Below are 13,697 nucleotides of genomic sequence, written 5' to 3'. Positions count from 1 at the left end.
ATCCAAGGCCAGGCTGGACAAGGCTTTGAGCAACCCGGCATAGCTGTGGGTGTCCCTGTTCATTGCAGGGAGGTTGGACTAGGTGACCTTTGGGTCTCCCTTCCAACTCAGTTCTACAGTTCTATGATTCTGTGATTTGGTTTCTGGTTTTACCATGCACTATCCATATTACCTAAGGCGAATTATACTGTTTCTTTATGCAGCGATTTCTCATCTTGAAAATGGTTATGGTCGTACTTTCTCTGTTTAAAACCAATGCTAACAATGGCTGCAGCAGTGCTTTGCAAGCACCTTTTGGGATCAGCAAACCAGTTACTGCTTCACCACCACTCTGCTGTTGCTAAGATGGGGAGGGTCAGCAAAATGAGGGGTGAACAGCCTGGGGTCCAGTCCAGAGCCTTCCGCAGCACTCTACACTCCTACCTCCTACACTCCCCTCTCCCGAAGCTCCGATCTGCATCATATCTCGCTAACTGCTTTCCCACGGCCCTGCAAGGACAGCGCGCTGCCGCTGATGACTAAGCAAGCCGCTAACCCCTCACATCTGCACAGCAGGTGATGCTAACGCTGCGGCACGCTGGGAGGGGTCCGGAGCTGGGCCTGCAGACTGCAGGTTGTGGCAGGACCTTTCCCGCTGACCACAGCGGGCTGCCGGCTGCCCTTGTACCGTACAGAGGACCGAGCCCGGCCCGGCCCCGCCCTGCCCGCCGCCGCTGAGTCAAGGCCCCGCCAGGCTCGGAGCAGAGGCACGGACCGGCAGGGGTCGCTGCGGGGCTGGGCACGGTCCCTGCCGGCGCTCGCGGCGGTTTGAAAGCGCTCTGGCGGCGGTAGCGGAGAGGGAGCGGGCGGCGGCAGCTGCCGTTGCTACCGCCCGGCCTCTTTTGTCCCCTCCCTCCCAGCGCCGAGCCGAGACCGGCGCGGAGCTGGCCGCTCGGGGATCCGCTCCCCTCGCCACAGCAGCGCTGCCGAGGTCGCCATCTTCACCTCCATCCACCCCGCCCCGGAGCCTCCCGGCCGGGCTCACAACGCCGCTCCGCACCGCGCAGGGAGGGCGCTCGGCCGGGAGCGCGAGAGGGGGCCTGTGCTCGCTGCATGTGACTGCCCGGCCGCGCCGGCCGCCCCGCCGATCGCATCCGCATCCTCCTTGCAGTCTCCCCGCAGCGCTGGGCGCCCGGCGAGGGGTTACGGAGGTTCCGAGGCGCAGCGGGAAGACAAAGGAGCGGGCGCCGCCGTGGGCCGCGGTGAGTGAGTGACATCGGGGGGGTCCGCCGAGCTCGAGCCCCCGGTGCCATGGGAAGCGCCTGGCAGGGCAGGGCCGGACCGAGAGCGGGTACCGACACCTGGCGTCTTGAAGGGACCGCTCCGTGTCGCTGCAGCAGGCCCGGGGGCGATGCTGGGCTGCGGGCAGGGCGAAGCGCGCCGCTTTATGTCGCGCTGTGTATCGGGCAGGTGCCGCGGCGGGTGCTCGGGGCGCGGGCCTTGGGCCCAGCCCGCCGGGGGCAGCGGGCGTGGAGTGAGCCCAGGGTGGTGCTGCGGGTGGGGCGCCCTGAGGGCCGCCTGCTTGCCGCAGATGCAGCCCGATAGCGCGTCCCCGGAGGTGCGGCCGTGTGGCAGCGGAGATGGGGGGGGTTGGACTGCTCCTGACCGCATTTTAACCGTGTGCTTCTGCCACAATCTTGCTGTTACAGGCTGAGAGAACGTAAGGTCCTGGGACTTTTCGCTTTGAAGCTGATATGATTTAAACTGTAAGTTCACTCATTCTCTTCTTAAGGGTGGATGGATGGATGGATGATTTTCTCTCTCACTTTTTCTGCTACAAAAAAACTTAAGATGCAAATTAAATGAAATCCTCAAGCAGAGTTCTCGCAGCCACTGCAGTACATCTTTACAGTACTGTGATAACAGGATGCAAAACTGAAGTGGTTTGTAAAGCCCGGATGTAGTGTTTTGTAAAGCCTGAGGTTCTGTTTTTCTGTGTTTTGTTTCATGCTGAGTCTTGTTTGATCCTAAAGGACAAGTGGCTGCCATTGGATCTCAGTTAAACATGCAGGGAGCCCTTGTAGCAGTAACACTGACGGGTTTACTTATATTTAAATGAATCAATTGGGGTTATGCATGAGGAATAAGCACATTATAAGGAGTGTTTAGTCAATGCCATTTGTTTAGGTAATCTCATGAATGATAGCTCAGTACTGGTGCAGGGAAGTATCTGAAAGATATCTTTCACGTTTGTGATATAGTCACAATTTTGAAAGACAAAATAACTTAGTGATTTTATTATTTTTCTTAAGGTTAAAAGGGGCTGTTTCAATGAAATCGTAAAGTATTTTCAAGCAAATTATTGCAAACGTTAATTAACTAAGTTGAAGCTCAAATAAGCAATGAAGTCATATATTGTATATAGATTCTAATATGTACATAGATTTTTTTCTTTTTTTTAACCAACATACATTGTTGCTCTTTTAAATTTAATTTCACCCTAGAATTCAGATGTCATTGTCTGAATACCTAAAAATATTTTGCTAATATAGGAAATGCTTTCAACACGGTTTCTGCTTTGAGGAAAGGAGGCTCTCATTTTCATAGATCAATTATTCTGTGTTCAAGACACTTCCTTGTGGAGGTTCTGAGTATCTAAACCAAAGATGTTTAGGTGAGAAATTGTATTGTACGGTCTATGAAATATCCTAATCCATTTTATACACAAGATGAAGAAAACTGAAACTGTTGGCAGGTGCAACTTGTTGTCGAGGAATGCTGCTGCTGTATCACATACTATCTTTTATTTAAAGCTGTAAAGCTAATCATATACAGACAATTTACCCACACAACCTCACAGATTACTTTGATGAATCCTGGTAGTTCTGACCCTGTAAACATGTCAGGAGTTCTGTGGTGGCTCACAGCGTGGCCATCTAAGGGAAAGCCTCTGGAGGCGGTGGCTTCTCATGATTGAAAAACGAGAAATGAAAATGTTTCAAACACACTGTCATGTTTTCTGCTGTCAAAAAAAAAAAAAAAAAAAAAAGTTGGGCTGCTTTAGGAATTGAGAAAAAAAAATGCAGTTTATGTTTTAAGTGACTTTTTGAATGTTTTTTCTTTTTACTGTTACTTTTCTTCCTAGCCATCAGAGCATTCAGTGATTAGAATACTACTCCTAAATGAGTATCAAGAAATTGAATTCTGTCCTATGGAAACGTTGCAGTAAGCAAGAAATATTAAATGCTCACACTTAACGTTTTTCCCTGGTGTATAATCAACACTTCTGCTTTTCTAGGAGTAGTGGCTCATGGTGGTGAAGCAGTTTGTTAATCAGCAGTTCCTGGGTAGTCTAGCACCTGGTAATCTGAACAAGCCTTTTGGAGCTTGCCCAAACCCTTTAGATGTTGGTGCCAGACCATTTGACCGTCAAAGATAGTGTGCATGTTTGGAAGGGTGTCTCTTTCTTGCAGTAAGACGAAGTTACTTTCAGTTACTGCTAGCAGTGCAGTAAACTATTATGTAAATAAAAATGACCTTTTTACACTGTTGACAGATGAATTACAAGGAGAATATTTCATTATGGAGTGTATAATTGAGGTGGCAGTTTCTTGGAGCTGAAATTACTCAATGATATAACAAACTACTTCCTGAAAGTACCTTTCTTGCAAGTCCTTTCTTGCAAGTCCCCCTCCCCCCCTTTTTTTTTTGAGGGGTGGAAATTTGATTTTTGTGAAATGGCTGATTGTACATAAGCCTGGTGCACTACATGGCTAAGAAAATCTCTTGCCAGTTTGCTTTACACATGCAGTAAAGACTCACTTTAGCTCTACTTTGAGTGCAGATATCACTGGGTTCTGGTCAGTGTCACTGAGCACTTGGTTATAATCCAAATACAACTGACTGTACCCACCTTTGAGTGATCCCCTGGCTGTTCAAATTAGTTTTCAGTCTCTTAGTTTCAGCTCTTGACTACACTTGGGAACTTAAGTGTAGAAGTGAGTAGAAATTTCACATCAGGTATATTAGTTCTACACATGTTTTTAGGAGGTAGGGTTCTATCTATAGCTGCTCTCATTTTTCTGTTTTTTTTTTTCACATAATGCCATATGATATGGAATTGTAAAACCATAGAATCATCATGGTTGCTAAGATCGTCTGGTCCAGCCACCAGCCCATCCTCACTGTGCCCAGTAAACTGTATCAGTTGCTTCCAGATCCATGTATTTCTTGAACACCTCCAGAGATGGTGACTCCACCAACTCCCTTGAGCAGACTACTCCAATGCCTGAGCACTCCTTCTGAGAACAAATTTTTCCTAATAACTAAATATTCCTCTGGAGTGTGAATTCAACCATAGTGTAGGAGTGGGATGTTGTTTTTGCATTAGGACTAACAAGGTAATATATTACTAATAGTCTTTTCCTAGTCTTTTTACTTCATCTGGGGTCTTTGATAGTCTTTACATGCTCAGCAGATAGGTGAAGTAATTTATAGTCACAGAGATTAGGTAGATGGAGTAATATACAGGTACAAAGACTGCAGCTCTTGTCTGTCCAGCCATCTGGAATACCTCTGAGTCTTGAGTAAAAGACAGTTAGACATTCCACTCCTAAACACTGTGACAAGGATATCAATAGACTTGTTATGTTGAAAGACTACTATTTTTTTGTGCGGGACAGACGAGACCTGAGTGATAGAAAACTTAAGGAGGAGAGGTTAAACAATTAGCAGTATTCATGTTTAGTTAGCAATGATATATGTTTAGCAGGTATCCATATGTTCAGTTGAGCATATTTGTGAAGATCTGTAAACCTGAAGTACTAAGCCAGTAAGGAGCCAGGGGAGGAGGAAAAGATAAGCATCTAGTAATAGGGCATAAAAGATGTAATGAGGCTTTCTGCATGTGCTCCTGCTTGCAGGACGCCCGCCGCTGCAATTGCCAGTAAAATCTGCTTTATCACAGGAACCGTCCTGATAAATTCTCTGGACGTTTCCAAGAATAGCATGGTTCCTATAGCCCAGACAGCCTCCAATCCTGATGTCACCAATCAGTTTATTTAAAGATGAGCAACAGGTCCAGTATTGCGTTCCTTCCCCCTCCTTCCCCTTCTCCCTCACAAGTGAGACAATTCTGTTCCTTGACTCTGGAAGTCAGTGCTTTGCAGGAGCCTCCTGGATTGCCTACAGCTTACTGTGTTACTTCTTCAGCAAGTGTCTGAGTGGTTGAAGTCTCCATGTAGGACAACCACTTGTGATTGTGATGCCTCCTATAACTGGAGGTAAGGGCCTCATGAACAGGCTCTAACTGATCTGGTGACCTGTAGTAGACACCCATCACAAGGCTCTCTTTGCTGCCTCTGTAACTATGATCCATAGGCTTCCAACTTGCTCATGACTGTTGTTTAGTGAAAGATCTTCACATTCTCTTCCTTTCCTGATGTAGATAGCAACACCCAATTCCCTCCTTCCTCGTCTCTCTCTTTTGCACAGCCTGTAGTCATTAATTGCCACATTCCAGTCATGGCAACCATCCCACCAGGTTTCAGTAATGACAACTATATTATGGTCTTCCAGTAGCATAGCAGCTTCCAACTTCTTCTGTTTGTTTCCCAAGCTGCAGATGTCAGTGCAGAGGCACTTTAGCTGGGCAGCTGGTCTTGTTACTTTCTTAAGAGGTAACTTCTCAATTCCTTTTAGGTATTTCCCTTGGTTTTCCCCATTGCCTTCTCCTGTTTGCCCCAGCAGTCACTGCCTCATCATCATAGAGTTCTGTATGTGCTGCAGTGTTGCTAGCACCTGTCAAGACAGTGGATCCTTCAAGGCTTCTGCCATCACCCTGGCCCTCTAATATAGTTATGTCTCCCCACACGTTATCATGGGAAGGCTCACTATCCCCCCACTAAACACCTTGTTTAAATCCCTTCCAGTGAGCCTGGATAGCTTTTCCCCATGGACCCTTCTTTCCCTTTGAGAAAGACAAACCTCATCTGATGCCCATAAACCTAGTGCTATGTAGGTTAATTGGCTGTCAAAAAAAACCCAAAGTTCTGGTATGGCACCAGCCACAAAGCCAGGTATTTAAAGATAAGATCCTTTGATTTGTTTCTGCGTCCTTAGGCAGTGCGGGAGGCAGAGAAGAAAAGATGATCTGTGCATTCAATTCCTTTCCTGTTCCAAGGCCTTGAGGTCCCTTTTGGTAGTCCTTGATCCACATGTAGCTGCTTCATCTCCTTCTGTATGGAAAAACAATAAGGGGTTGTGGTCCACCAGCTGAGCCATGCTGGGTAGTTTCCTGGGGATGTCCCTTGCCCAAGCTCCAGGACAGCAGACTGCTCTAAGAAGAGCATGCTCAGAATATTGGATGTTCAGTTTTATGTTGGGAGGAATCTCCTACAACTGATACTTGTCACTTCTTCAGTGAAGTAGTCTTAGTGTTGAGGGAAGGCTTTTAATGGTTGGATTTTGTTAGAATGTCTAGACTGAGTGGGCTGTTACCACCCACAGACAGGCCTTCCACATCCAGGGCCTCATACCTATTGTACAGGCACCTGGAGGGGTGGAGCAGACAAGGAGGGTTTTGGTTTTGTTTCAGCTTGCCTCCATCTGCTCTGTTCTTGCCTCCAGCCTTGCAAGTTTTTTCCTCAACCTGATGTGATACAGGCTGCCTTGAGTTTGTGTTTTTTCCTTTGAAATAACCTGTTCGTGCATGAACTGTGGTTTCCCTGCTCCCTCTTTTTCTTCCTAATGACACTTGTGCATCCTGTAGCTTGGCCTCGAGGCTGAGTAGGTCACCTGCCTGCTCATACCTCACACAGCTGTTTGACTGCTGCCCTGCAGAGACAGTGAGAGGCTCATGTGCTCTACACAGCCGGAGGTGTAAAGTTGCCACCGAATTTAGTCAGGGTTGCAACATCCTTCCTTACAGAGGTGGACGCCCTAGCTCTACTTCGGGTGGATGCCAAGATTATCTCCGTCCTTGCAGTAATAATCCTGAACTTCAGAGTGTGATGACCCTGAACTATGCAGGTGATAATCACCTAATGAACCCATCTCCGTAACCCACAGGGTACTCGCTTGCTGGCTTGCTTGCTCGCCATCCCGCCCTGCGCGACCAGCCGCGTCAAGCCCTTCTCACACTCTACACGTTGTTTGCCCGGACGTCCTGTTCGCTCAGCTCCCCAGTGCCAGATTTTGTCCACTGTCACCCCTGGCTCCGCCCACACTGTGTCAGTGCTGCTGAATGCCAGGGACTGCTCACACTCTTAACCACCGACTTTTGTTCTGTAGAGTTTTGCTTCGGATTTCCTTTCCTGTGAAGGCTCCCTCGGTGTGAAGTTCTACTATGCAACTGACTACACGTTATTGTTTCTTCTCCATTTCCCGAATTTCTATGCTAATAAGAAATTTATCAGTTTTCTGTCTGTGACATATAATACTGTTCTGTTGAATTTCCTCTCTTCCTTACCTTCCTCCTCAGCATTCTTTTTTCTTAACGTTTTTCTTCTTTTATACAGTCTGTTTGACCTGCTTTTGTCCGTCTCAACTGTTTCTGATCTATACATTTTCCCTTTTTATTTATTTTTTTTTTCAGGAGAGCATGGGGTAAAGGTTGTTTTTTAAAAAAACAAGAAAGAAAATGAAAGTTAGTTTAAAAACTCTGCAGTTTTACTTTTTAAATCTGGTTTACGTCAGCCTGACAAAAAGCAGAAGATTCAGTTGTGAACAACGAAGGACTGAAGTATGACAAGCCCCTACTGAAAATCAGCGAGCAAATTTCTTTTAATATAGTGTGACAGATAAAACATTAAGAAACCCAGGTGTAGAAGAGATTTAAAATTAAATAAACATTTTTAAAATCCACAAAATATTGCCCTGTTTAACACAGGAGATTCATAACATTTAATTTACTACAGCTTCTGCCATAATTTACATTAGCATTTTGAACTGGATTGGAGTCATCTACTTTCCTCACAATTTCTGTGTGTTTAGAAGTCCCTTTCTGACATGCAGGTGCAATCAAGACAGTTTATCATTACAAGTGGATGCTCTCAGAACACAGGATTGGTTGTTATTGTTTTGGATTTTAGATTGTTTTTGTTGTTGTTTGTAACAAAAGTTTAGCACCAGTGAATAATCCACTGACAATCCACAGTTCAATAGGAGGTTCTAGTGCAGTGTTTATTCTTGTTAATTGGCGACTGTTCTTCTGAATCTGTTTCCTTTCTGTTATTGCTTGCAGTACTTGTAATCCATCCTTCCTCTTACTGAGAACTGCTGAGTTTGTTAGCAGATGTCATGGATGATAGTTAGTGGCAAACATCTTTGCTCACAAATACCGCAAGTCTTAACTGAAAAGTTATGCATTTCTATTACATACATAGTTCAGGAAATAAATGGCTTGTACAGTCTGGCATTACCTCTGGTCTGAAGCATGATGAGTGAGATGGATTGTCTAGCTGAAACTGCACACCAAATTGGTTGGAACATGCATCTGTTCTGGTCCTTTCCACCAGCCCCTGGTAATGTTAAGATTTGACTGTAGCAAAGAAAACAGCCAGAACTGAGCAAATGATGCATTTGAACTTATGTTTCTCAGGTACTTTACAAACTATTACTATATATATATGTATGTTAAAAACATTGTATATTTATGTGCCTGTCTGTATACAAAACACATAAATGTATATTTTTTAAAAAAAGTGTATTTCCTCAACTCTTGTTTGTGGAAACACATCAGTAAAGAACACCAAAAGTGCACAAGTCAGTACTTGCATTAAACGCTGCAGTAAACAAGGAAGCCACTTCTCCTTGAATTCATTCATTGATGCCAGGAGCTTTCAAGCTTTTGTGAATTATGTTATTTATGGTGCTTTGCAAAGGAAGAAGACATGAAGAAACTTCTGATTCTGGTCTGATTCTTGATATCTTTTCTATTTACTTCATAATAACATGAAGTTACATTGTTCTATACTATAGATAATCTGTGCTGACAACTATAACAGATACTTACACTGGTTTGGTTTTTTTTTTCCTCTTTAGCATTGGGGATATTTTCAGTAAATAACTTGCTGCTTACAGAAACAAATGAAATAACTGAAGTTGTGAAATACAGGTAGGTAATACAGCTAGTTTATTTTTCATTTTAAATGTTAAGCTAAATGTGGATGATGAATCTATGCATATTCATTGTGATGACACAACTGTCACGTCATTATAGAGCTTTTAACCCTGAATAGATTGGATCTGATTTCTTGGCACTTTTCATGAATTCTAAAAATCATTTTGTTTTTCTCCCTTGTGATGGTGGCTGAAAAGTGACAGCTGTGTGCTCTTGCAGCTAGGAAAGCAAATGGTATCCTGGGCTCCAGGATGCCACCTATGAGGGGTGGCCATCAGGGGCAGAGAGGTGGTTGTCCCATTCTACTCTGCCCTCGTGAGACCCCATCTGGAGTACTGCATGCAGGTCTGGAGCCCCCAGCACAAGAAAGACAGAGAGCTGTTGGAGAGGGTGCAGAGGAGGGCCATGAAGATGATCAGGGGGCTGCAGCCAGGTTGGATGGAGCCCTGGGCAGCCTGGTCTAGTATTACATGTGAAGGTTGGTGACCCTATTTATGGCAGGGGGATTGGAGCTTGATGATCCTTGAGGTCCCTTCCAACCCAAGCCATTCTATGATTCTATGAGTCTCTCATGAGAAATGCAGCAGAATTACGATAAGCATACTTCTTCTGTGCTTGTAATAAAAACACTGATTAATATTCGTACCTAATTCGAACCTACTTTAATAGGAAGTCCAGGTGCTTTGTGACCCTCAATTAATTTAATTAATTACTTTTTTAGCACTGAATAGTCTTAATGCCCCAACAGATTTAGGTACTCCTGGTATGTGCAGCTCCACATATTTTATCTATATTTTTTTCCCTAATTATTGTACTGAAGTGTGTTGTTCTTGGCTTTTTTGGTTATTTTATGTCAATTTTACATACCTACTTCATTGTTCAAATTAAGTTTTTAAATTTATTTGCTGTTTCTAATTCTTCACTAAGATGATTAAATTCTGGTTTTCTTTCATGACACTAAGAATTTAACTTAAATTTAATACTGCATATTACTGCTTATTGTAGTTTGCTGAGCTTTGAAAGACCCATTCAGGTTGTCTGTAATACTTAATTCTTCCCATCAAGTAGTTATGCTTTGGTGTGCTCTTATGTAATGTTGATTAATGGCCACCATTTCTAATGAGCTGAGTTCAACTTTAGCAAAACTCCAGCATATATCTATTAAATATCAACTTAAATAGTTGATATTGTTTCAGCACATTTATGTAGGATTGAGTTGGATGTTGTGTTGATGAATATGCTTTAGCTGGGAAGTATTGGTGATGGTTGGACTAGATGATCTTCTGGGTCTTTTCCAACCTTGATAATTCTGTGATTCTGTGAGTTCAGTGGATTCAGAAAGTTTTAAATTATGCTTTAATGTTTTCCTTTCGATTCTGTTGTCTAAAAATTCCATATGAACTTTCAAGACAGACTGTTAGATAACAGTACGTTAGGGAATTAGTGCAAAAAAGAGTTACATGTGTTGCTTCCTCAGGAAGAGATGTGTCTTGTGAACATATTTCAGAATTCTGTTCTAAGAGCAGAACATACAAAATAGTATTTAATGATTCAAATACTAAGAAATAAAGATTTTTCTATTTTACATCATCCTTTCTGCTTCAGAGCACCATTCATGAAATATGTAATTTGAGTAGCAGTCAAACTTGATGGTTTCCCCTGAAAACAATCAGTTAGATGTATTTAATTTAAATATTTGTTAAAAGCTAAAATGACCTTTTTTTTTTTTTCCCCCCCTCTTTTCGTCTTTCTCTCTCCCTTATCCTGAGCTTGTTTGACAACTCTGAAATGTTTTGAGTATGAGTGATAATACCAGACATGTTTGGGCTGATCTTTCATGTAGAGCACTTCCTTTGTATGAGCATACTTGCTTTTTTCAGCCACGATTTTGCTATTAGTTGTAAGCATTCTGCTGGAGAGCCTGGGAAAGGAGGAGTCCACACGTGTATTTATCCCAGAGAGAACTGTAATAAAGGGGTAGTTTCTATTACCAGCATCTGAAGCTGGAAAGGTAGGTGATGTCATACATTAGGGACAGGAGCTGCAACCTGCTTCCTTCAGGCCTGCCTTGCTGTTTCATCTGTCGCCTGCTTCAATGCTGTTATGTCTTAGGAGCAGATCTGGAAACATATATAGCCACCCTGTAAGAAATGTTTCACTGGGGAATTGGCATGGTGTGTGGAGATGGGAAATACCCATTCTGGAAATTCTGTTAGGAGTCTGGGGAGTAGAGCATAGAGAAGAATATGGTGTTCAGATGAAGTAATAAAACAAAAACACACCCTGTAGAGATTGGTGTGAGAGAAGAGACAACACGCATTTGGGTGGCAGTTCATAGGGATAATAACAGCAGGTGAAAGATGTTGGTGATTTGTGATTGAAGAGGAAGACCAAGGAAAGGAGGTAGAATGCTTAAGGAGAATGGGGACTGTACTGAGTGTATCAGGAGGGCTTGTGCATGGGTGAGAGCTGGTGTGGGAGCATATCAGTGGGGAAGGGAAAGGACTTCTACTCAAGCACTGGAGACAGTCAGCAGTGATAGAGGGGAGAAGAGGGAGCCATGAGACAAAGAGAACTGCAGAATCACAGTTGTAGATGTTGGAAGAAACCTCTGGAGATCATCTAGTCCAACCCTCTGCTAAAGCAAGCTCCCCAGAATAGGTTGCATAGGAAAGTGTCTAAACGGGTTCTGAATATCTCCAGAGGGGAGAACTCTGCAAGCTCTCTGGGCAGCTTGTTCCAGTGCTCTGTCACCCTCAAAGTAAAGATTTTTTCCTTATGTTCCTGAGAACTTCTATGTTCCAATTTGTTCTCACTACTCCTTGTCCTGCTGCTACCTACCGCTGGAAAGAGTCTGGACCTACCCACTTGAATACCTCCTGTTAGGTATTCATAAGCATTCATAAGACTGCCCCCTTCAATCTTCTCCAGACTGAACAGTTCCAAGGTCTCTCAGCCTTTCCTCATAATAGAGATGCTGTGACATCATTTTTGTGGTCCTCCACTGGACTCTCTCCAGTAATTCACTGTCTTTCTTGAATTCAGAAGTCCAGAAATAAACACATTACCCCAGATGTGGCCTCACAAGGATAGAAAAGAGGGAAGGATCACCTCTCTCATCCTGCTGGCCACTCTTTTCAATGCACCCCAGGACATCACTGGCCTTCTTGGCCGTAAGGGCACACTATTGGCTCATGGTTCACCTGTTGTGCACCAGCACAGTAAGTCCGTCTCTGCAGAGTTCCTTTCCAGCAGATCATCCCCTTATCTGTACTGATGCATGCAGTTATTCCTCCCCAGGTGTAGGGCTCTGTATTTACCCTGGAAGGGTATATCTCCATAAACATCTTGCAGTCTGTCCTATTCTAACTTTCAAACAAACAAACAAATGTATTTCTTTATTTTTAAGTGTTTTGCTGTTCAGTCTGGCAGTTCATGAGATGAAGGTGCAGAACAGTGCTGCATCACCAAGGCCATTTCTCTCAGCCTTTTTACTGGGAAGCCTGTAATTTCTTTGTGGTAATACAAGAAGGACTGTACAGAGCAGCAGCTGTGGAGCAAGATGAATAGCATGAGAACCAAGGACATGTGTAGTAGAAGAAGTAATATCTCAGAGCTCTGATAGGATAAGCTCCCACATAAACAGTTCAGGAGTGTTTGTAGAATGCTCCATTGACATGTAAAGGTGGATGGGAAAGTTGTGGGAGCTGATGGGAAAGCTAGAAAAAGAAAATTTGTGAATGTATATAAGTGATGTGAGAACTTGTAATAAACGATCTGGATCATTCACTTCTGAATTCATGCATCAGATCTGAATCATGCATGGGGGGGGGGGGGGAAAGAAAAAAAAAAAAAAAGTATTTTCCTTTTGCATTCCAGTATTGCCACGTACCACTTACTCTACTAAAAGTCTAGAGTCTGGTGTGGGGAAGTGCTCTTGCTGTCAGAAGTACTAACCTAGAACCCTAGCATACTATTCATGGCTTGTGTTTGTCTGGATACCACTACAGGAAAGCCTGCATATCTTTGTAATATGAAGTACAGTAAAGTACACCTATGCTGTTAAGTCACTGAAGCTTTTTGCCAAATGGAAAACATAAAACAAAAGTTGTCAGTAAAGTCCAGTAAGAAAATAGCTACAATGGAAGCCAACTTTCATTATACCTGTCTCTATGAGGAGAATGCTAACCAGAAATTAGGATTAGAAAGTGTGGAAGGAAAACTGGGTGATATCTAAATTGAATACTTAAACTGCTTTGTCCTTCTTTGTGGGTAAGCCCTCCTTATGGGGAGGCTACAGGAAGAGCTCAGAAAGACTGAGGCCTCAAAATAAATGCTACCAGGAAGTATAACTGAAACACACCTGCATAATGTTGAGTTACTGCACTTTGGAATGTTGCATGTAAACTTCGAAAGATCTTTCATTTTCAAGGTCTTACATTTTGACTTTTAACTAGCTGTAGAATATATTTTATAATGAGATTTAAAGTTTTTCTACCAGATGGGAGAGTTCTATTCTCTAAGATTTTTTTTTCTTTCTTTTTAGAAGTGCAGACATATGCTGTAATCTTAAATTGGATACATGTATATATAGTAC

The 13,697-nt window shown here is 43.4% G+C and overlaps 1 protein-coding gene across 3 annotated transcripts in view; it reads left to right on the top strand.

Moving 5' to 3' along the window:
* The first annotated feature begins 811 nt into the window (after positions 1-811).
* CDC42SE2 (CDC42 small effector 2) overlaps positions 812-13,697 on the top strand; it is a 61,385-nt gene continuing 48,499 nt past the window's right edge. The window contains exons 1-3 of one of the 3 annotated variants that reach the window (XM_015849396.2): positions 812-1,241; positions 1,689-1,745; positions 9,022-9,094. The gene's annotated coding sequence lies outside the window, so the exon portion shown is untranslated. Of the gene's footprint in view, positions 1,242-1,688; positions 1,746-9,021; positions 9,095-12,175; positions 12,322-13,697 lie in introns of those variants that run through there. The other 2 variants (XM_015849397.2, XM_015849398.2) reach the window with 2 other exon arrangements.

The sequence above is a fragment of the Coturnix japonica genome, chromosome Z, assembly GCF_001577835.2.
Source record: "Coturnix japonica isolate 7356 chromosome Z, Coturnix japonica 2.1, whole genome shotgun sequence".
In the NCBI taxonomy this organism is placed as follows: domain Eukaryota; kingdom Metazoa; phylum Chordata; class Aves; order Galliformes; family Phasianidae; genus Coturnix; species Coturnix japonica.
This window is presented reverse-complemented; position numbering and strand designations above follow the sequence as displayed.